Source organism: Aquarana catesbeiana, linkage group LG02 (assembly GCF_042186555.1).
Source record: "Aquarana catesbeiana isolate 2022-GZ linkage group LG02, ASM4218655v1, whole genome shotgun sequence".
Classification (NCBI taxonomy): Eukaryota; Metazoa; Chordata; class Amphibia; order Anura; family Ranidae; genus Aquarana; species Aquarana catesbeiana.
The window spans coordinates 5298053-5323445 of NC_133325.1; the positions used below are offsets into that span (position 1 = coordinate 5298053).

The 25393-nt window shown below is 45.1% G+C and overlaps 1 protein-coding gene across 1 annotated transcript in view; it reads left to right on the forward strand.

Moving 5' to 3' along the window:
• The window catches only part of LOC141126605 (uncharacterized), a 111506-nt gene that overhangs the window by 79179 nt on the left and 6934 nt on the right, over positions 1-25393 (forward strand). The window lies entirely within an intron of this gene.

Here is a 25393-nt window from a genome sequence, read left to right on the forward strand (position 1 = left end):
GTGCTATTGAGCCACAACATACAGAAGAGTTGGTGGAGTGAATAACTAAGCCATCCTCATCCTCAGTCACCCAGGCTCATACTAGTTTGCCTTCCAATGCAGCTGCCAAAGTGGCCTATTCCACCGGCTCCTTGTCCAGTTACTCCTTCCATAGCCCCACCATCATGCATGGAGAAGTCCCCACAATTATTTGACCATAGTGTCGGTTACATGCTGCTTGGGGATGCACAGCACTTTAAATGCTCTGATGTTGGTTCCCAGGTTGAGGAAGGGAGTAACGTGAGCCTAGAGAGAGGGGGTGCCACAGAAGGGCAAGAAACTAGCAGTCATGTTCCACCAGCTGCAGCATTGCCAAGTTTGCTCCAGTGACGAGGTCACTGACTGTACTTGGGTGCCTGAGAGACAGAGGAGGAAAGTGAGGAGAAGGAGGCACAACTCCAATGAGGCAAGATGTCCTCCAGGGGCTGGCTTAAGGGCAGCCACCCTATTGCATCACACCACAGAGCTCCACAGTGCTCCCCGCTGACTTCCAAAAGTTCATTGGTGTGGGTTTTTTCAACACATGTGCAGCAGACCGCAGCATTGCTGTTTGTAATCTCTATCTGAAGCGGATCAAGTGTGGCCAGAACACCAGGCGCTTGGGCACCACATGCTTGACAAGACATATGACAACCTGCCATGCAGTCTGTTGGCAACAGCACCTGAAAGACCCACATCATAAAAAATGCAGATTTTTCTTTGCTCCTCATCTGGGATCTCAACCCTTACTATACCTGAAGTCCTCTCAAAAACCTGCACTGAGAGAAATGAAGGTGTAGCAATAGGTGCCACAAGTACTTGCACCATCTGTTAATTTCACCAGGCAAATTTCACCTCCCCATTTGCTGAACCGTAAAAAAATAAAAATACTGTCCCAGCCATCCACATGCTCAGCGTCTAAATGCTAGCTTGGCCAAATTGCTAGAACTGCTGCCTTTTCTTCTGGTAGACTCTGCGCCCTTTCGTAAATTTGTGGAATGTGCTGTACCACAGTGGCAGGTTCCAAAAATATATTTTTTTCATGTAAGGCCATTCCAGCCCTGTACCATCATGTGGAAGGCAATGTTTTGGCCTCGTTGGACAGGGCGGTTAGCAGTAAGGTTCACATTACCGCTGACTCATGGTCCAGCAGGCATGGTCAGGGACGTTACATTTCCTTCACAGTGCACTGGGTAACTCTGCTGACAGCTGGGAAGGATGCAGGGGAGGGTTCAGTGTTGGAGCTTGTTCCACCACCACGCCTCCAAAAAGCTGGAGGTGATTCTTCCACATCTGTCTGCTCCACCCCCTCCTCTCTTTCTTCCTCTATGGCCTCTTCTGCTGAATTGTCCTTTGAACCAGCAGTGTTCCCTAAGCGTTCAAGGGGCTACGCAAGCAGTCATGCTAAAAGATGTCATGCAGTGCTTCAGTTAGTCTGTCTAGGGGACAAGAGCCACATTGGGGCAGAGATTCTGTCAGCATTCAAAGGGCTATTCAATGAGTCAGGCTAAAAGGTGACATGCAGTGCTTCAGCTGGTGTGTCTAGGGGAAAGGAACCACACCAGAGCAGAGATTCTTGCAGCTCTGCAGGGACAGGCCCAGAGGTGGTTCACACTATGCCAGCTGGAGCCAGGAATGATGGTGTGGGGGGCGTGGTTTGGTGCCGGACTCTAATGGACGCCTGATCCCTGCGCTCCGGTCCTCAGAGGGATTTTCAGCAGCCTAGCAGAGCCATCCGAAAGCGAAAATATGGGGAAATCCAAGGGGAACCCATCCCCATCCCGTTCCCGATCCCCGTGGAGACCCGATTCACAAGCGGGCCGCAGCATTCAGGAGATCTTCTGGACGCAATCACGCGAGGCCCCGGCTTCATCTCAGGCCTACTCATCCACAGCGCGCTCCTCCAGCCTCAGCCCCTCTGGCAGACACCAGACACAATCGCCCACACAGCACGTGGCGACAGAGCACCCCCTAAACATAGGGGATCTGAGGACAGTGGCAGAAGACATTAAAGCCACCTTCACAACGGTCATCTCTGACCTGAGGAGAGACATCCAGTCCATGACGGTCCGCATGGACAACATAGAAGAAACAACAGCACACAGTGAGAATGCCATTCACAGGCTCCAGACTTCATCCCAAGCACACTCCGTCCAGCTAAGAGATCTGTACAGATACATGGAAGACCTGGACAATCGTGGCAGACGACACAACTTATGGGTAAGAGGCATGCCAGAATCGATCGATCATACCCAACTTGTCCAGGCAACCATAGCTGTATTCAACGATCTCTTAGGCAGACCCCCTGAGACCCCCATTGAATGTGAACGCTTACACAGGGCCCTCAGACCCAGAGGTAGAGACACTGACCCTCCCAGAGATGTGGTATGCTGCCTAGTTAATTTCAAGCTGAAAGAGCAAAATCCTTTGCAGAGCCAGAGATCGTTGCAATCTTGCATGCCAAGGCTCCGAAATAAAAATCTTTCAAGATCTATCGCCTATCACTCTACAAAATAGAAGAGACTTGCGCCCTCTCCTTGATCTATTACGCACAAACGGAATTCAGTATTGCTGGAAATTCCCTTTTTGCCTCTCAGCATCAACACAAGGGAGAACAGCTAACCTGAGAGTGCCTGAAGATCTCACCACATTCTGTGAAATTCTGAATATACCCTGCATTGAACTGCCTGACTGGTACCGCTCTCTCAGACCTCCCCAACTCAGAAGGTCCAGCTCCATGGATGCCATCCCAGTCCGCGATGAGTTCCATATAAGAAGGCGCAGATCCAACTCTCCCAGGACCAACACGTCCACAGGACCCAGGAATCCCACAGACAACAGCCCTACAGCTTCTCCTGTCCACAGACGACCCCGCCACGGGGGTCCAGAATAACGGGGTAACCCACCCCCATCTCCTATTGATCACCTGAAGCCCTTTCACCCCCTACACTATAAAGGTCTATGCAAGACAGACGTCAATCAACACTGTGATCATTCAAATACTTACAGACGGATCTCCTACAAGCCAGAAGCAAGATGCTTTGACTCAAAGGATCAACACAATTCCTCACCTCTCCCTCACCCAGTCCCTGACGGACGCTTACCACTTAGTTCCACAGACTGGCCTACCCTACGAAAACATCCTCCACCCCTCTACCTCTCTTTTTTTTTGCCCGTCTTCTCACACAGCAAATTCAACGCAAGATCTACAAACCCATTACTACGCCCAGTCCCTCCCATTTGACTCATCTAACAGTGACTTCTACTACACAGACAGACTTCAAGCAACGGAACATTGGTCACGCAAGTATAACATGAACATGCATGAAGAAGACTAATGTTTGTGAACGCTATATAGCTCCCCAAATAATAATCCCCCTCTTTACTCCCTCTCCACCTTCCCATCCTGTCACCCCCCTTATTTAACTCCCAAATAGGCCTTCTTGAACCTCCCTGGGCAAGTATCACTCCCTGCTGAGAAAGACACAAGTCGTATTTCTAGGACAGAATCCCCTTATTTTAACTTGCAACCCTTTGAAAAAAAATGGATCTCACACTTGTTTGTTACTAATGTAGACTCCTCTCTGGAGGGGCGATTCCACACAGAACCTAAGCTACACCCTTAATTCCACCCAATCTCTACATATCCAACCCCAACTGATGTCCCCCCAACATTAAGAGCAGATTTTCATATGCTCAGACCCCCCCCCTCACCTTATCAAGCCACTATCCAACTGGTTAACGGGTATCTAAACCTTGACATCCACTAAGATGGCAAACAAGATATACCCTGCATACCCCAATGACCCCCGTAAAAGCTTTAATCTGTGTGGACTCGCCCACCCTGTATGTACACTGACGTAGAAAATTATCCTGTTATCTTCAGTTGAGTTACAACCCAAAGGAGGCTAATAATCCTGCTAGAAGGGTATTGGTACCATTATTGTTTCTGTTACTACATGAATATTCGTTATATAAGACCTAAAATGTATGTTGAAACTCGATAGATCCCTCACCAACTAAATGGCTGACCCCTTGTGGGGCCGGCCTGAGGCCTGGTTACAGAACATGTAATACTATGTCATTTTATTTCTTTTTATTCTCTTTTTCTTTATTAATATTTCAACACAATATACAATGTTTATTCTTTGCAACTAAGCAAAAGAACCCGGATGGACCTCCGGCGTGTGTGAGCGATCCCCATACCCCGCCTGGTTAATGGTTTCTATACTATGACATTTAGACGAACACACACACACGGGTGGGTCGAGCTGGCCTACCTTTATGGTGGACTCTCGGGCTACCTGTTCTTATACCGTATGGGGTTCTGTCGCACGGGTTGGAGGCCTACTCTGAGAGTGAGGCGAGCATAAATAACGCAAGAGATACATACTAACGATATAAAGTCTGGTTAATGCTATAAGGTAGACTGTATATTTAATTCCTTACTTGGCTCGCTAAACATCTGAATGACTCACAGCTAGACGTCCACTCCATATTCCCACAATAGCTAAGGCCGACTTCCCCTAATTATGCGGATTCATTCTCCTGCCCCAAGAGACCTCATTTGATATTCTGTCTCTTGCAATGACACTACTTTAAACTTAAGATTTCCCTCATTTAATCCACAATCCCCAAGACTAATACTATAACTTATAGGCTCATTCTTCTTTCTTGACCATCCACACCCCTCTGAGGACCAGAGGATTACACTTTATTTCCAACCCGTTACTACCGGCACCCTTCACCTCTCCACACAACGGGAACCTATCTTTCCCGTTGACCTATACCGGACAACGTACTACCCCATAAGAGGGGTCTCTGAACCCTTATTTACCTCCGGAACACCTAGACCTTACATATCTATCTTGTTGTTGTTTTTTTTTTTTTTTTTTTCTTTCTTTCTCCTTTCCTCTTATCTTTTTCCCCTCCCTTTCCTCTCCCCTTTATAGACCCCCTTCTCCCCCCTCGGTTTCTCCCTCCTCATTCCTTAGTCACATTCAGTTTTTTCGAGCCCTTCTCCAGCCCCCTCACCCCCCCTCCACTGCCCCCTCGGTCTCCGCCACCTCCACTTCGCCACCGCGATTCCTTCCGAACCAACAACATCCCCATGAACCACCCCCCAACACACTCAAAGAGGTATATTGACTAATCCGACAAAAGACCCCATCCTTTTAAAGCATGTCGCACATACCACCTACCACCAAACACGACACGCTAAAAGTGACATCCCTAAACGTAAAAGGGCTCAACATCCCAGAAAAACGCAGCCAAGTTCTGTCTATGATGCACAAACTAAAATCCAACATAGTCTTCCTCCAGGAAACCCATTTCCGCGCAGAAAAGATTCCCAAGCTTACAAATCACTGGTTCCCTCACTCCTACCACTCTACCAACCCACAGGCAAAGACTAAGGGAGTTTCAATCCTGATCTCCAAAAACCTAACCTGGGAACTCACTGATTCACTTATTGATAAGGAAGGCAGATATATCTTTTTAAAAGGTAAGATACAGGGCCGGCCTGTAACCTTGGCTAATATTTACAGCCCTAATTCTGCACAATCTAGCTTCTTTAGACAGATCTCTCAACTTTTATCAGGCTTCTCTGTTGGTCTAACCGTGCTCGGGGGAGACTTTAATGTAGCCCTGTACCCAATTTTAGACACCTCTTCAGGCTCCACATCGCTGCCATACAGAACTCTACGCCAAATCAAACTGCAATTGAACGACTTGCTTTTACATGATACCTGGCGCACTCTCCATCCAAATGTCAAGGATTACACATTCTTCTCCGCCCCTCATGACAGATATTCCAGAATTGATTACCTCTTCCTCTCCCAACCAGACCTTCCATTTCTTTCCCACGCGACCATTGAACCAATGCTCCTATCTGACCACCACCCCATTACAATGACACTGACCTTCCCTGATCATCAGAATGTTTCTAAAATCTGGCGCCTAGATTCTACCCTCTTGACCTCAGAAGGAGATATCGCAGACATTAGACAAGCCATTCACAATTTCTTTATCGACAATGACAACGGAGACACATCTCCACTAACACAATGGGAGGCCCACAAATGCATCTTAAGGGGTAAACTTATTGCCCTTAAAACGTCGCGGAAAAAAGCCCACCAAGCCAGTATTTCAAACCTGATTCAGAAGATTAAAACCCTAGAGCTAGCTCACAAACAGACTCAGGCCCAACAGACATATCGAGAACTCACACAAACCAGAGAACATCTACTCACAGAGTTATCACAAAAAACAAAACGTAAATTTATCCTACAACAGAAATTGTTCTATGAATTTGGAAATAAGAGCGGAAAATACTTGGCCCGAGCCATTCAGAAAAACAAAGCCCGTTCCAACATTCATGCGATCAATGACTCCCAAGGTAGATCGAAAGTCACAGCCCCAGACATAGCCTCCCAGTTCGAAGCGTACTATTCTACGCTGTACAACCTCGGCACAACAGCTGACGGCTCATCTAATAACAATGATAGGCGATCCCTTATTAAAAGCTTTTTAAAAGAACATTGTCCTAAACCTATTGACAGAGAAGATGCTCGCCAATTAGAACTCCCCATTTCGGAAGCTGAACTTAAAAGTGCAATCAAACAATTAAAAGCCGGGAAGAGTCCTGGCCCAGACGGCTTCACAGCCGTGTATTTTAAAACCTTCATAGAGACAATCACTGGCCCCTTTCTCAGAGCCTTCAACTCCCTGTCCTCTTCCACGCTTCCCTTCCACAAACTCCTTGAAGCTCACATTACAGTCATACCAAAGGAAGGGAAGGACATGACCCTAGTAGACAACTATAGGCCAATTTTCCTACTAAATGTTGACATAAAACTCTTTGCAAAAATCCTAGCCAATTGCTTGCTTCCTCTATTACCATCACTGATAGATAAGGACCAGGTTGGTTTTATTCCAGGCCAAGAGGCAAGGGATAACACCATTAAAGCCATAAATCTCCATCATTGGATGACAACTAATAATCATAAAGGTTTCTTCCTATCATTGGATGCGGAGAAGGCGTTTGACAGACTGGCATGGGACTACATGGGGGCAGTATTGCGATGCCTAGGCCTCCAAAATCGCATGTTTAACTCAATCATGTCTTATACACGACACCCACGGCCAGAGTTCGGATTAACAGACATCTGTCAAACGCCTTCTCCATAACCAATGGAACGAGGCAAGGTTGCCCACTTTCCCCTATCCTCTTTGTATTAACCCTTGAACCTCTCCTGAACTGCCTCAGGAGAAATGAAAATATTAAAGGAATACCCATAACAGGCCACACTTATAAGCTGGCAGCTTTTGCCGATGACATCCTACTTTCCCTTAGCGAGCCCCACACCTCTATTCCTAACTTATTAAAAGACTTCCACCTCTTCCAGCGCATCTCTAATTTTAAAATAAACTTCACCAAATCACACGCCCTCAATGTCACCATCCCAAAAGAGACTGTTACACAGTGTGAAACTAATTTCCCCTTCCAATGGCGGCACGACGCAATTAAATACCTTGGCATTTACCTTACAACGAACCTATCAGACCTCTTTGCACAAAACTATCTCCCCATTCTCAAAACGATCTCTGCTGATCTCAAAAATTGGAACAAACCTCAGTTTTCCTGGTTCGGACGTGCGGCCATTATTAAAATGAACATTCTTGCCCGCATTTTATATATTCTACAAGCTATCCCCATTAAACTTCCCCCCGTCATTTTTCCTGTCCTATAGAAGACTTTGTACAGATTTTCTATGGAAACAAAAACATCGATCTCCTAACACGACCTAAGACGAAGGGGGGCATTGGTCTTCCAGATCTGAAAAATCCGCACCCTGGCTGGCGTCGACACATATTCCCTCCACTCTCAAAGAACACCCTCTTATTGGCCCGACCCTTGGCTGTTTCAGGGAAGCTTGCCGAAAACTACACATATCATCCTCCCCGGGCCCTTTAACTCCTATAAGACAGAACCCTGCCTTCCCTCCAGGTATGTCCGCACAATTCCTAGCAAGTCAGTGGCAACTCCCCAACATACAAGCACATCAGTTTTTCCGCGACGGCTCTTTTCTAGACCACCTCACACTAACACCCGCCATCACCAGCGACCCTTTAACATTTTGGATTTACTTTCAAACTCGACATTTTTTAAAGGAAGTCAATCGCGACTCTTCTATATCACGACCATTCACTCCATTTGAGCATCTATGCTCTCAATCTAATCCCCAACAACATTTAATCTCCAGTATATATGCTATGCTATTTACTGGAACTTCCCCCAAAGAAGGGAAAGCTTGCAAAACATGGGAAAGAGAATTACAAGCAGAACTAGAAGAAGACCAATGGGAACACATATTTACGATTGCCCATAAAGGCTCCCTGAACGTGTCCATTCAGGAAAATAACTATAAGACCCTGACACGTTGGTACAGAACCCCAGCCATCTTAAATAAAATCAACCCTTCATTCCCCAATAAATGCTGGAGATGTGGGGATGAACCGGGCACATTGTTACACATTTTGTGGTCATGCCCAGCTATTCAACCATTCTGGACGCAAGTCCGAGAACTCACCGAATCAATATCGACCTATAACTTAGACCACTCCCCAGTCCAATGCCTGTTTCATCACTCAGATTTGTCTACCTCATACTACCGTAAGACACTGATCTTACCCCTACTGAATGCAGCGAAAATGTGCATCCCTAGACATTGGGGTACGTCTCATGCTCCGACCATCCAAGAATGGTTCACACAAATTAATAAAATATCTGAAATGGAAGAACTCATTTCCATCTCACGAGACTCCCCAGCTAGATTCTGGACTCAGAAAACGTGGGCTTGCTGGACTCATTTTCGGTCAACCGACATATACCTGACACTAATGAAATAATTCTCGACCTGAACCTGCCCACCTAAGATCACCACCCACTATCTACACTGTTTAATCCTTTCAGCCTCACCACTCATATACTTCTTCTTCCTCCCCAGAAGACGTGGACCCCCCACCCCTAAACAAGGGATGAGTATGGGGGGTCGCACGTCAAAGTCAGCCCTGTACTATTCTCCGAGAATAGAGATCAGACAAACCTAACCTACTTCACCATAAAGCAACATCAGACTGTATCTACACTACAAGTGGCGGAGACCGAGGAGACAACCACCCCTCTATCTCCCTTAATCTCCACCCCCACCCCCCCCTGTGTTCCCATCCCCCCCCTCAAGTCCCTTAGGTCACCCCTCCCCCCCCTCCCCTCTCCCCTTTTTCATATGTTTCTCATTATCCACCCACAACCCATCTTAACACCTTGTACGGTATGGGTCTCCTAACAGAGTTCCCGACCAACATCTCTACTTTACACGTGGATTGAATTGTCATACAAACCCCTACGCCTTCACCTAACGAGTGGGAATTTTCCCCCAGTAACTATAACAGCAACTGGGAAAAGGGGAAAAAAAATAATAAATAAGAAGAAACATCTTATGCCATTATAATCAACATTACCCTCTCGACAGTTACTTTAGTGTGTTAATTGAGTAGTTTAAACCCTCTTGCCGTGCATATGTTGTAAAGCATCAACAAGAGATTTTCTGTTATAGTCAATTCACTGTTACATTTGTCTCAATCGCAAGAATTCTTTGTTCCCCACTTCTTGTACAACTGTATGATGATACTGTTATGCTGATTTCTTTTTCTCTCAATAAAAATCTGTTTTGGAAAAAAAAAAAAGGAATGATGGTGTGCGATAATGGCTCAAACCTCCTAAAGCAGGCCAGAAGAGTCTGTAGCCATTTCAGGCGGTCATACACAGCCAGTGCTCAGTTGGCTAAAATTCAGCGTGAATTCCACCTGCCCATAAACTGCCTGATTTGTGACATGCCCACCAGGTGGAACTTGACTTTGGCAATGCTGCAGCAGCTGCACGTGCAGCAAGGGGCCGTCAACGAGTACCTGTGTGAGTATGGCATAACGACAGGCTCAGGCCACGCCAATGGCTGCTCATAAAGGGTGCATTTACTGTACTGTCACCATTTGAGTAGGCCACAAGGATGGTGAGCCATGACAATGCATGCATCAGTGACACAATCCCTGTTGTGTCCCTGCTGGAGCAGACTCTGCATGGCATTATGAACAGGGCACTGGAGGCAGAGCAGTGGGAGGAAGAGGAGGACTTCCTATCCTCTCAAGGCCCACTTTATGCAGACATCATCGTTCCTATGCCACAGAACAAACAAGAGGAGAGAGAGGGGCGTGGCCTAGCACCGAAGAGAGATGGATGCTTAGAGAGAGAGCTCCGCCGTCCGAGATTGCGAGTAAGCCCGCAACATCAGCGACACCTCATCCCATAAGCGGTAAAATGACGGGCAGGAGCCAGTCCACCTCCCGCTCTCAGTTTGACCCTATAACCCAGCTAAGTAGAAACATCCCAGGGATGTTCCGGACTCAACATACTGAGTCACAGGCCGCACCTTCAGCCTCGGACAATAGTAGTATAGGCCATCCGGCTTCGGTTGACACTCCTGCAATTCCCCGAGCGGATGCATCCTCCTCACGCTTGTCCCCTTTCTTATGCTTGGCGGACCTTCAGAATGTAGCCATGGACATAAAAAGTGCCCTAACGGCGGCAGTGGCTGACCTGAAAGCAGATCTTAGAGCAGTGGCCACAGGAGTGGAACATGTGGAGGCGGCCGCCATGACACACGGCGCAGCCATTCATTAGGTGCAACAAGCAATCACTGCACACGGTCAACATCTTATTGACATGCATAGACACATGGAGGACCTCGACAATAGGGGCCGCAGACACAATCTTCTTGTCAGGGGGATCCCTGAGTCAGTCAAGGGCCCCCAACTGCAAGCGGTGGTTTGGGCCATATTTAATACCCTTCTTGGCAGACCTCCGGATGCACCAGTAGAGGCGGAGCGGTGCCACAAAGCACTGAGGCCAAGGGACAGAGACACCGACCCGCCCAGAGATGCTGTCTGCTGCCTAGTCAGCTTCACCCAGAAGGAAGAGATCCTACGCTTGGCCCGCAACCATACACCTGGAACACGCAAGGGCACGTATACAACTATTTCAGGACTTATCCGCTATCACCCTACAGCACAGGAGGGATCTCCGCCCTCACCTACAAACTCTTCGGGAGAGATGCATTCCATGTTGTTCGAAGTTCCCAGTCTGCCTTCAAGTGACAAATGGCAATCTCACGGCTCAACTGAAAACACCAGCTGACCTCCGTCCTTTCTGTGATGCCCTAGGAATCCCGATGGTCCCAGTTCCAGACTGGTATGGAGTTTTTCTACAGCCTGAACCCTGGATCCCCACCCAGCTTGGAGACACCCTGAGAATGCAGAGAAGCAGACAACGCCACCGCAGAACCTCAGCTAATTCCCCACCGAGAAGCTGGGGGGACATGGAAACCGACGAGAGTCCACGCGTTTCCCCATCTTCTGCAAGGTGCAAAACCGACAACTGAATTCTTGGGTCCTGAGACTATGAGCTATGCAGCGGTTTGTTCTTATCCCTCAGTATGCTCCTTAACTTACCCTGCAATGTAAGCTGAACTCCATCTGTACGCATAAGGCATACGCCTTGAGAATGATTGAAGCAATATGTCCTGGCAAGCCCCCACTGAGAGACATGACCGCTCCAATATATTTTAGAAATTGATGCAGTCTTGTCCATGCAGCGTGGCCGCCCGAGACTGAGATCACTGTTTTGATCAGTGTTCCTTGAACCGGTCTTTGCAGAGGTAGGCGACCACCTTTCGTAAATCTCTAAAACACTTATGCTACTCCTGGTTCAGATCGAAGCAAGAAGAGACCTCTTCCGCACAAGGTAGCAGCTGAGCCAAAGGAAGATGCGTGTTCTTCCTCTCCCTTGCCACAACGACCCTTTAGGCTGAATGTGGTCAGTGGCTGCATGGCGGAACTGACAATCCTCTACCTTCTAGCAAAAGGTGGTAGTAAGTAGGGGTAGTAGTGGATACTGAGTCCTTAATATCATCCCAGGGATGACCAACTCTTCCACCGCCCCCCTTTATGTTTTGTTTTAGGGTGCTCCCTTTTTTTTTCTTTTTTTTTGCTGGGGTAATCTGAACTTGCCTATTTGCTTTCGCAGGCCACTTGATGACAGCCCATAGACTCTTGCAGGATACTATCTATATAAGCGCTGGGGACATAGATCAAGAATAGCTCATCGAACCTGCATTATGTTTGTTTATTTAGGTATGTTCCCTGTTCAAAGTTTAATACAAAGTTTTACCTCACTCTCTTATTTGACAATGTGATAACTTAAGGGTAGCCCAGAAGACAGTGAACTCTAACCCATACCTCCATAACAGATTTGGACAATGGGGCTAGACAGCGCTGAGGTCCTGGGGTACGGGGAAACTCTTGATCTATACGTACTAGTTGTTACAGACAATGGGGCTGCTCACATAGAGTGGAGAACTGGGTAGTGTACCCCTCTCTATGCGAGATATTATAGTAATTAAACTTCTATTAGTTACGGGAGAGAAGTGGGGGTATCCGACCCCTCAACACACAGTGGAGCTTGGTGGCTTGGGGTCCCCGGTGGCCAGTGTGGATAAATATGGAAGCAGTTGCTCTGCCAAAAAGTCCAACAGGTTTAAAAGTTAAATGGTATTAATCTGTAATGTCGTATTTCTGTTTTATTTGGTTTATTTGCAGGTAGTAATGTTCTACAAGACAATATGTTAAAATAAGGTGCTACGCCTGACCCATTAGGGTTCTCTGGTTCATTGGGGGGAGGTGGGGCCGGGAGGGACCCCCCCATCTAGTATTGGGGGGTCCGCGTGGTTTCACTCCTCCCGGCGAGGCTGAGGTTCTTCATTAAACTTTAGACTCGCCCTTTTAGATCTCAGGATGGCAAGAAGTATACATATTCCTGTTTAGGTACTAGGTTTACCCCCCATCTCAAGGAGGCAGGTATCCCCTTTGAAACTTGCCGGAATTGCCTCACATAACCTTTGCTTACCACCTTTGCCCATATCAGGTAACTCAGCTAGACTTATTTTACCTCCGGTTTCTTTTTGGTGAGCCCCACTCTGGGGAGAGCTCGCTAGTATAAAGGTTAGGCCTTTCTTGGGTTACTGACAAAATCTAAGTGAACTTACACAGTGGGCCTAACCCTTCTCCTTGATTTATTTCTTTCTCTTTAACTTCCCTTTTGCAATCTTTTTCTATTTCTACCTTCTCTATCTCTCTCCCTAATCCAGCTCTTTATTCCCTGCCCTTCTTTCCCCGTGTATAGACCCCTCCCCCAGAAAACCAGGGGGTGGCACTGACAAAAACTTTTGATTGCTAATCATGCCTTCTGCGGTGCAGATACTGGCTCCTCTATCTCTCAAGGTTTATTCCTTGAATGCCTAGGGACTTAACATCCCGGAGAAATGCAGCAGCATTCTTGCTGAGGCTCATCGTCACAAAGCCAAAGTGATTGTTCTGCAAGAAACTCATTTTAAATTAGGCTCTACGCCTCGCCTATCTAATAACCGATTCCCGGAGGTTTACCATGCGACCTGTCCTGATATACTGGCTGTGTCCATTCACATCCTCTTGTCGGAGCAACCCTACAGGCCTTTGATAGGGCGTGTACAGTACACTCACATTCATCTACGTACTGTGCGATCACCCCGGTCAAGGGAAATCCATAATTCCCCCCCGGCATGGAGGGGGCTTTTCTATCAGCAGAATGGCCTTATGCAGAAATGCAGGCTAAACATTTCTTCTCTAGAGGAAGGTTTCTCCGACACGGGGAACTGGCATCATTATCCAACACAAAATATTTCCCCTTCTGGGATTATATTCAATTGAAACATTTTCTGGACAGTCCTACAAATAGAGATAATTTTGCGAAAAATCCTACTCCTCTGGAATCGCTATACTCCAGCTCCTCTCCCCAGGGTCATTTAATCTCAGGGCTTTATGCCACAATTAGGGATGAGCTGAACACCCCCTGTTCGGTTTGCACCAGAACTTGCGAACAGGCAAAAAATTTGTTCGTACACGCAAACACCGTTAAATTCTATGGGACACGAACATGAATAATCAAAAGTGCTAATTTTAAAGGCTTATATGCAGGTTATTGTCATAAAAAGTGTTTGGGGACCCGGGTCCTGCCCAAGGGGACATGGATCAATGCAAAAAAAAGTTTAAAAAAGTCAGTTTTTTCGGAAGCAGTGATATTAATAATGCTTAAAGTTAAACAATAAAAGTGTAATATTTCTTAAAATTTCGTACCTGGGGGGGTGTCTATAGTATGCTTGTAAAGGGGCGCCGGTTTCCCGTGTTTAGAACAGTCTGACAGCAAAATGACATTTCAAAGGAAAAAAAGTCATTTAAAACTACTCGTGGCTATTAATGAATTGCCAGTCCGACAATACACATGAAAGTTCATTGATAAAAATGGCATGGGAATTCCCCACAGGAGAACCCTGAACCAAAATTAAAAAAAAATGACATAGGGGGGTCCCCCTAAATTCTATACCAGGCCCTTCAGGTCTGGTATGGATATTAAGGGGAACCCCGGCCAAAATTTAAAATAAAATGGCGTGGGGTCCCCCTCAAAATCTATACCAGACCCTTTAGGTCTGTTATGGATTTTTAAGGGGAACCCCGTGCCAAAATAAAAAAAAATGGGGTCCCCCCAAAAATCCATACCAGACCCTTATCTGAGCACGCAACCTGGCAGGCCGCAGGAAAAGAGGGGGGTGAGAGAGCGCCCCCCCTCCTGAACCGTACCAGGCCACATGCCCTCAACATTAGGAGGGTGCTTTGGGGTAGCCCCCCCAAAACACCTTGTCCCCATGTTGATGGGGACAAGGGCCTCATCCCCACAACTCTTGCCCGGTGGTTGTGGGGGTCTGCGTTCGGGGGTTTATCGGATACTGAAAGCCCCCTTTAACAAGGGGATCCCCAGATCCCGGCCCTCCCCCTGTGTGAAATGGTAAGGGGGTACAAAAGTACCCCTACCATTTCACAAAAAAACTGTCAAAAATGTTAAAAATGACAAGAGACAGTTTTTGACAATTCCTTTATTTAAATGCTTCTTCTATCTTCCTTCGGTTTCTTCCTCCATCTTCTTCTTCATCTGGTTCATCCTCCGGTGTTCTCATCCGGCATCTTCCTCCGCGGCGTCTTCTTCCCTTCTTCTCCTCGGGCCGCTCCGCATCCATGATGGGAGGCTCCCGCTATGTGACGCTTCTCCTCTTCTGACGGTTTTTAAATAAGGGGGGCGGGGCCACCCAGTGACCCCGCCCCCTCTGAGGTGACGGGAAATGCCACAGGGAAGTCCCCGTGAGGTCCCCGTGCGTCAGAGGGGGGCAGGGTCACTGGGTGGCCCTGCCCCCGTTATTTAAGAACTGTCAGAAGAGGAGAAGCGTCACACAGTGGGAGCCTCCCATCATGGATGCAGAGCGGCCCGAGGAGAAAAAGGGATGAAGACGCCGCGGAGGAAGATGCCGGACAAGAACACCGGAGGAACAACCAGAAGAACCAGAAGATGGAGGAAGAAACCGAACTAAGATAGAAGAAGCATTTAAATAAAGGAATTGTCAGAAACTGTCTGTCATTTTTAACATTTTTTACAGTTTTTTTGTGAAATGGTAGGGGTACTTTTGTACCCCCTTACCATTTCACACAGGGGGGAGGGCTGGGATCTGGGGGTCCCCTTGTTAAAGGGGGCTTCCAGATTTCGATAAGCCCCCCCGCCCGCAGACCCCCACAACCACCGGGCAAGGGTTGTGGGGATGAGGCCCTTGTCCCCATCAACATGGGGACAAGGTGTTTTGGGGGCTACCCCAAAGCACCCTCCCAATGTTGAGGGCATGTGGCCTGGTATGGTTCAGGAGGGGGGGCGCTCTCTCGTCCCCCCTCTTTTCCTGCGGCCTGCCAGGTTGCTTGGATAAGGGTCTAGTATGGATTTTGAGGGGGACCCCACGCCATTTTAAACAAAAAAAATTTTGACCAGGGTTCCCCTTAATATCCATACCAGACCTGAAAGGCCTGGAATGGAATTTAGGGGGACCTCCCACGTCATTTTTTTTAAATTTTGATTCGGGGTTCCCCTGTGGGGAATTCCCATGCCGTTTTTATCAATTAACTTTTATGTGTATTGTCGGACCAGCAATTCATTAATAGCCGCAAGTAGTTTTAAATGAATTTTTTTCTTTGAAATGTCATTTTGCTGTCAGACTGTTCTAAACACGGGAAACATGTGCCCCTTTACAGGCATACTATAGACACTCCCCAGGTACGAAATATAAAGGAATATTACACTTTTATTGTTTTCACTTTTTTTTGCATTGATCCATGTCCCCTGGGGCAAGACCCAGGTCCCCAAACACTTTTTATGACAATAACTTGCATATAAGCCTTTAAAATTAGTATTTTTGATTTCTCCCATAAACTTTTAAAGGGTGTTCCGCAGCTTTTGAATTTGCCGCGAACACCCCAAATTGTTGGGAGAACTGGCAAACAGCCGATGTTGGAGTCGAACTCTCGAACAACTCACTTGAAGCTCATCCCTAGCCACAATGTTTAAAGAGCCTTATGCCTCCCTGAGATCGGAGCATGCCTCTTGGGAGACTGACCTAAACATGGTGATTGATGAAACCTCCTGGGATTGAGTACATCTGTAAAATTCATAAGGGCTCTTTGAATGTCCATACCCAAGAAAACAGTTATAAGATCAAAACCAGGTGGTATAAAACACCAGAACAAATCCATAAATATATCCCGACAGTCTCAGATCAATGCTGGAGATGTGAACAGGACCTAGGCACGTTCCTCCACATTTGGTGGTCGTGCCCATTGATTCAGCCGTATTGGCGGAAAGTGCATGAAATGCCAACTGAGTTATCCTCATTTCCATTAGAATTCTCACCAGCCCAATACCTTCTTCACATTTCCAAAATTTCACGTAAGAGCTACCATAGGTCAATAGCTATGTATATGATCAACGCAGCTAGGCTGTGTTTCCCAGTCCACTGGAGTTCCAAGTCACCCCCATCCATGAAGGATTGGGTAACACAGGTTAATCAGATAGCAGCTATGGTGGAGCTGATTTACACTGCACAGGACAGAATAACATACTTTACAGAGACATGGACACCCTGGCTCGATTTTCGAGGTTCACAACACTGCCAAGACATTATCCGGGATAACCCCTGAAAGGAGTATTAATTAGTTGCAAAAGCTTTCACAGCAATTGGGGCATATTGGGGAGGGTAGCTGGTGGTGAACCCACCCCCTCCCCAAAGGTGCTGCTCTCAGTGCCCTCCTCTCATCCCCCCTTGCTTTACCCTTCCCCCCCTCTCCACTTGGATCTCTTCCCTTCTCCCTCTTTTCTTTCTTCTCTCCTTTTTTTTTTTTTTTTTTATTTTCTCTTTTTTTTCCTCCTTTTTCTTTATTACTATTTTACTGAACAATAAGCTCTATAAGCAAGGGCCGACGTAGTAGTCGGACGCACTCCCATTACCTGCTAGAGTAATTGTACATACAGAAAAGGTGCTGACTATTCTTGAGTGAAGCCTCCTACCCCATGGGAAACGTGTAGACGTGTAGGATTATTTGCAACAGTCCCTTAAATATGAGTGTGTCCGAGTACCTCACGTCCGTAGGTTTGAAGGTTTAGCTGAGACATGAGGAGGTAACATATGCGGGTTCCTGCTTGTCTTTATCTTGAACTTCATGAAACATGTTGATTGAAACTCTGTACTTTTAACCTGGCTATAAGTAATATGGTGTTTTCTGCATTGTTTGTAAAAATGTATAATTTCAATAAAATTTTTTGTGGAAAAAAAAAAGAGGAGAGACAGGTGGAGGGTTCTGGCAGTTTTGCAGGCATTGAAGCAGAGGAAGACATACGTCAAAAAGTAAGCAATGGTTTTCCATCCCCAGAACCCTTGGGAGTAGTACGTGGCTGGGAGGAGGCAGTTCCAGATACTGTAATACTCAGGGACCCTGAGTAGTCTGCTTCTCATGCCTCCGCAAATTTGCGGTGCATGGGCTCCATCATGCTTCAAACCTTGCAAAAGGACATAAGAATACGTGGCATAATGGAGAAAGATCACTATTGATGGCAACCCTCCTTGACCACCGTTATAAGGGTAAAGTCTCAGAACTCATCCCGTCCCCACAGAGAGTGCAGAAGATGAAATCTCTTGAGGACACCTTAAAGGAGATTTTTTTAATGGTTTTCACGACTCTTGTAGGTTACAGTGTCATGGAAAACATACTTTTGAGACTTCTGTTGGTTAAGAGAAGAGCAGTGGAGAAGGTGGCCGCATAAGTGACGCAGTTCTCCATTTTTTTTAGTCATTGCCGCCCAGGGCTGTTAGCTTCCAGATTCCATCGGCAGCATCTGCATCACATGGTGGATGGTTATCTCGGGGCGAAAACAAAGATGGAGAGCTTTCCAGTCGACGATCCACTGGCTTACTGGGTCATGAGAATAGACCACTGGCCAGAACCTGCTCAGTATGCTATTGAGCTGCTGGGCTGCCCTGCATCCAGCGTGCTTTCCAAATGGGCATTCAGTGCTGCTGGAGGTTTTGTTTCTGATCATAGAACACGTCTGCCCACAGACTTCGTGGACTGTCTGACTTTTATGAAAATGAACCAGTCCTGGGTTACTAGCTATGAAGCCCCTGATGCCGATGTCACAGATTAAGTGTTTTTGGGATGTGGAATCTCTGCAAGACTTCTAGGCTGCTTAGCATTGTAGGTGTTGATTTCATCTGGAAGAATATTTTTTGGTGTAGGTTTTATGGGCACAATTAACACCCACAGACCAATTTTTCTGCACTTGTTTGACAGGTGTATATCATTGCAATTTACAACAGCAAGGCCAATTATTGCTTTCATCAAGAGTACCTCTTATAGGGTTACGGTGTGAAGGCGCCACCGACACCCAAAGAACAATTTTTCCGCACCTCTTTGACAGGTGCATCAATTTAATTTTTTTTACAGCAAGGCCTATTCTTGCTTTCATGAAGAGTACCTCTATAGGGTTACGGTGTGAAGCTGCCACCGACATCCAAAAAACAATTTTTCCGTAACTGTTTGACAGGTGAATATCATTGCAATTTTTGACTGCAAGGACAATTCTTGCTTTCATCAAGACTCTTATAGGGTTATGGTGTGAAGGCGCCACCGACACCCAAAGCCAAATTTTTCCACACCTGTTACTTCTATCCAAAATCTGTGGAAGAGACACCAGAATTTATAAAAAAAATCTCTAATCTTTTTCCCAGTGCACTACATTGTGGCTTAATCATACAGACGGGCCCCCCAAGCCGTTGCTTACAAAATAAAGGAAGCTTGCAGGTAAAAAAAAAAATTTTTGGGCTTTATAAATGCAATTATTGCTGCAGCAGATTCTATACAAGGTACAGATGCGCCACTTTATAGGCAGACTAAGGGGACCCCCAGGCACAATATTGAAAGGATTTTTTTTTTAAGTGAGCATCAATAAATCACTGCTCATTTAAAAATGATGTTTTTTACAAACTTTTTTTCATTGACACATGTCCCCCAGGGTACCCGGACTCCCATAACCATTTTTGTATGCTCAACTACTTGCATATAAGACTCCAAATAGGCACTTTTGATTTTTCATGTTCAGTTCCCATAGACTTTTATAGGGTTCATTATTAGGTTTAGAACTTTCCCGATGTTCAAAAGTTCTGGTGCGAACCGAACAGGGGGTCATTCGGCCCATTCCTAGTCCTGAATTTGGTGGTGCAGCATTTCTTTTTGACTAGGTACCCATTTCCGTTGGTCATACAATGCCAGTGCTCGGCTGGCTGACATTCAACAGGAATTCAAACTGCCCACCAACCGCTTCATTTGTGACATGCCCACCAGGTGGAACCCAACATTGGCAATGCTGCAGCAACTGCACACACAGCAGAGGGCCATTAATGAGTACCTGTGTGACTATGGCACCAGGACAGGGAGCTTGGCTTCTTTCTGCCAAGCCAGTGGCTACTGATAAAGGATGCATGCACTGTCCAGTTACCGTTTGAGGAGGCCATAAGGATGGTGAGGAGCGACAATGCATGCATCAGTGACACTGTCCCTCTATTCTTGCTGCTGGGGCACATGCCTCATGGAATCATGGACAGGGCACTTGAGGCAGAACAGTGGGAGGAAGAGGAGGACTTTCTTTCCTCTCAAGGCCCCTTTATGCAGATACCATTTCTGCAGAGCCGCCAAACACACAGGAGGAAGAGGAGGAGGATTGTGTCAGCATGGATGTAGAGGATAACATGTAGACCAGTATAGTCTATTACTTCTTCTTCTCTCCTAGTATATTGTGGTACCCCCACCTCATCCCCCAGTACATTGTATTACCATCCCTCCCCCCAGTACATTGTATTACCCCCGCCCCCTAGTACATTGTATTGTATTGTATGTAGACTTTGTGACCATTATGGAAGTGGGGGGTAGGGGGAGATGGCTGCCGAGGTGCTGCATATGCTTTCACTTGTGACTTGCTGCGGAACATCCACTAAATGTGATTGACTGTGTGATGTCAAGTGACTCTGTAATGTATGTTGATGAGACGGTTATCAATTGACAGATTCGGCTCCCATTAATCTCAGTGGGTCCGAGTTTGTCATCCAAACTTCTTTGGTGTTCGCAAAACCTTGCCAAACCGTACCCAGAGCAGCTCCCCTTGTCACTAATAGCAACAACCCGATCACTGATCACTGTGTGGGGGCAAATCATCCAATCCACATGGTCATTGATGACATTCCTGATCCCCATAGAGGAGGAGAGTTTTCTACTTCATCATCACTCCTTCTGGATCGTCACCTTACATACGGGGGAACCCCGGGGGGCTTCATACCAATTTGTTACTATCGTTCTTCTTACCAGAACCTCATTTCTTTCATTTCTGCTTCTACCTTCATTGTTTCATTTCATTTCTTGATGCACTTAACTGTTTAGATTCACACAGTTATCTGTCATGAAGTCTCACTTCTCTAGTTGCAATATGCTGATCACACACATTGCTTGTCAATGCCATTTTTGCATTCAACCCCCCCCCCCCCCCCCAGCCACCTGAGCTCACTAACAATTATTTTTTAATAATATTTTATTACCAATTCATTTTTTCTAATTTATTTTTGTTTGCTATTTTTATTTTATTATTTTGTCACCATTATTTTGGTTGTTCCTCAATAGTTAAAGCTGAACCCCATCTTTTGACGGCACTGCGTTCCGGGTTCACCTTTTGACAAAAAATAAATGCACAGGTTTTGCAGGTACAAACAATGTACATTTATTATTTTTTGTTTCTGGAGCCTGTAAAGCATTGCACTAGTGATCAGCAGATCTCTGGTGCCACGCAGGTCTCCTACAGATCTGTCAGTGTACCAGTTTGCTCGTATCTCGGATGAGGAAGCCGATACATTTGGACAGGAAGACTCAATGAACTGACATAGAGCTCACATCTCCGGGGTAGTTCATAGAAAACTACAAGCCGACCACCGCAAAGGTTGCCTCATCTTTTGTGAATTGTTGCAGCAGACATGGGGAGAAGATCCCCGCCTGCTGTCACAGCAGGGATAGGGGGCAGTGCATTCATAACATGTAACATGTTACACCCTGAATATGCGTGTAACATGTTATGAAAGGTGAACTTATCCTTTGGATGGACAGCATGGATTCCCAGTGGACTTACTTTGTCCTTTTACTATGCACTTTTCACCCTTATTGTCTTTTTTAACCTCTGTTTGTTTTTATACTTTTCATCTATTTAGCCCAGCACCATCTAGAGTCTGCTTTCCATACTGCACCCTCTGTATTAATCCCGTGTCACTTCCTGTCCATGGCACACTTGTTCTATTTTCACCCATTTTTAAGATGGTTCTAACAAATGCACAATTAAATACTTTTTATATCGTATGTGTACTTAAAGGAGCATGTTGTCATTTATTTAAGCTTTATGGAACAATATTAGCACTATTTGGTTAATGGTATCTCTTTATTGATTTTCATGATTCTGGTTTACACAGCAGTGCTACCATTATCTAGATTGTGAATCAATTTGGATATGTTGGGTATTTTTGTACTTGTGTATGGTGGCAGCAGTGATAGTTATATTTAAAGATTACCACTAAGGGGAGTTTATACACATTTACTTTATATATAGTTTTTCCTTATATATTTTTTGTTGTTTATTGCTCAGTTGCGCGGTGTATGTGCTTTTCATTTTGGAGATATAGATAACATAAATTTCAAATTCTAAATAAATACCACGGTTGATTTTTTTCAGACAACAGCCATAAATCATTCCACAGTATGTAAGCACTTTTTCAAACCAACGATTAGTGGGTTTGGAATTAGGAAATGGCATTTGATAGAGTGCATTACTTCACTACTTTCCCCATTCATTACATAGCTGGGAAATTCCTAACCATGAAAGTAAAGGAGTGGGCGATAGGCGTGGGAATTCCCCCCAATTCATACCAGTCTATTATCTGAGCATGCAGCCTGGCAGGCCAGAAAAGGGGCGATGACCATCCCCCACTTCTGAACCATAGCAGGCCACATGTCCTCAGTATGGGGAGTATCTTGTCAAGGGTGGTCCTCCTGGTAAAGCACTTTGTCCCCATATTGATGAGGACAAGGTCTTCTTCTTCACAACCCTTGCTCAAGGGTTGTGGAGATCCGTGAGGGAACTTATCAGAATGTGGAAGCCCCTTTAAGAATGAGAACAAAAAAGCCCACCAACCCATTCTTACCCCAACAACTGTTTGCCTTCTGGCTGCTCTGGTTGATGACTGCTGATATAAATCTAATTGGGGGTCTCCTGGGTGATGTCTTGACCACCTATGGTAAATTACTAAAATCTTTTTTTTTTTTTTGTAGCATAAATACCCTCTTACAATTCATACCAGACCCTCATCAAGGATCAATATCTGGTATGGATGTTGAAAGGATTTTTTTGAAACAAAACAAAGTTCCTAGGAAATGTAATTTAGTGGCAATTCAAATGGTATTTTTTTTCCTAAATGCCACTTTTGCTTTACTGCATTCTATTCTGCATGTCATTTCTAAGGCAGATATCCCCCAAGAATGGTATTCTATGTCTTTTAGTGGACAATCACTCACCTATTAGAGTTTACATTGGAGAGAATTGATTTTCAAGAGTCGCCTCCTATTGACTTCAATGGAGTTTGCATTTAAGCCTGCAGTTTTTGGATTTTAAGATGACTTGCCAAATGTACCCACAAATCTGAGTAGCAATAGTGTAATCTTTTTTTTTTTCATTTTTTCATTTGGGCACTTTTATTTATGGCCTTTTTTTGTGCCACATTTGTGGTTTAATGCATTTTTTTGTCAATAATATTTTTTTTTATTTTTTGTGTACATTTCTAATTGATATCACTTTATGGACTGTTTTTCACTGGGTGGTCTTTTTGTATTTTGAATTATGATCACTTATGTTTTGTTTATATACATTGTAATTTGCACTTCACTTGCATTTTTGTAAACATATTATTATCCGGCGCTGCACTACTATTTCTACATTTATTTCTCTGTGCCCTATATCGGGGTTATAGTGCATAGCTGCAGGATATCCTTCAAGGTTTTTCATTTTAATAATATATTTGTTTTTAAAAAAACATGCACTTAGCGCAATTCTTTTTTCCTTTTAATTTACCCACAAATCTGAACCCAAGCACATTCACCTATCACTATGCAGCACAATGCTCTGAATCAGAACAAAGAATGAGATTCTCCTACTGAAAATTGTGATAGACTGTCAATTTTACCAGCCAATGGGAATAATCTACTGTCCCCAATAAAAATAAATGCAAACATTTAACCACTTAAGGACCGGGCCTCTTTTTGAGATGTGTTGTTTACAAGTTAAAAACAGTTATTTTGCTAGAAAATTATTTAGAACCCCCAAACATTAAATATTTTTTTAAACACCCTAGAGAATGAAATGTCGGTCGTTGCAATACTTTCTGTCACACCGTATTTGTTCAGCAGTCTTACAAGCGCTTTTTTTGGGAAAACATACACTTTTTTGAATAAAAAAATAAGACAACAGTAAAGTTAGCCCAATTTTTTTTAATATTGTGAAAGATAATGTTACGCCGAGTAAATTGATACCCAGCATGTCACGCTTCAAAATTGTGCCCGTATGTGGAATGGCGACAAACTTTTACACTTAAAAATCTCCATAGACGACGTCTATGTTTTGAGTTAAAGAGGAGGTCTAGGGCTAGAATTATTGCTCTCACTCTACTGATCGCGGCGATACCTCACATGTGTGGTTTGACCACCGTTTTCATATGCAGGTGCATATGTGTTTGCTTCTGCATGCTAACTCGTCGGGATGGGGTACATTTAAAAGAAACTAATTCTTATTTATTTCACCTTTTTATATATTTTATTTTTACACTTTTTTTTTTTTTAATGTGTCACTTTTATTCCTGTTACAAGGAATGTAAACATCTCTTGTAATAGCAAAAAAGCAAGACAGGGCCTCTTAAATATGAGATGTGGGGTCAAAAAGACCTCAGATCTCATATTTACACTAAAATGCAATAAAAAAAAATTGTCATTTTAATTTTTTTTTTTTAAATGGCCCTTTTAAGCACTATGGGCAGAAGTGACGTTTTGACATCACTTCCGCCCTGCATTGTTATGGAGACGGGTGGGGGCCATCTTCCCCTCACTAGTCTCCTCCATACCCAGGAAGGGTGAAGATCCAATCGCTTCCGCCGCTGCCGACGGCTTCGGTAAGCGGCGAAGGGCATTGGAGTGCTCCGGGAGGGGGGCCCTCTCACGATAAAAGTGATCTTGCAGCGAACCCACCGCAGAGACCACTCTGATTGGAAAATGGACCGTCGGCCGAAAAAGAGAATTCCGGGGTTATAGCAGCTATCTGCTGCCATAACAATGATATTCCTCTTCAAACTTAGGACGTATATCGGCGTGTGGTGGTCCGTAAGTGGTTAAAAATGTATAATACTGTACATATCCTTTCTGTATGTTAGATATATTTAATAATGAATGGTAAGAATAGCAGCTTTATCCTTTTATATAGAATTCTGACTATCTTTTTTTTCTGTACAGGTGGATTGATGAACCAAGTTTTCAGTCATGTTGATTCTCATACAAGTCACATGAGAAATGAGCCATATGGGTGTCCAAAGTGACTGAAAGTCTTTATTTAAGTTCACTAGAGGATTCACACAGGACACAAGACATATCCGTGTTCTAAATCTCAATCTTCAACATTGACCCAGCCTCAGAGGACAACAGGAGAAAAGTAATTTCAGTGTTCTGGAAGTGGGCTTTG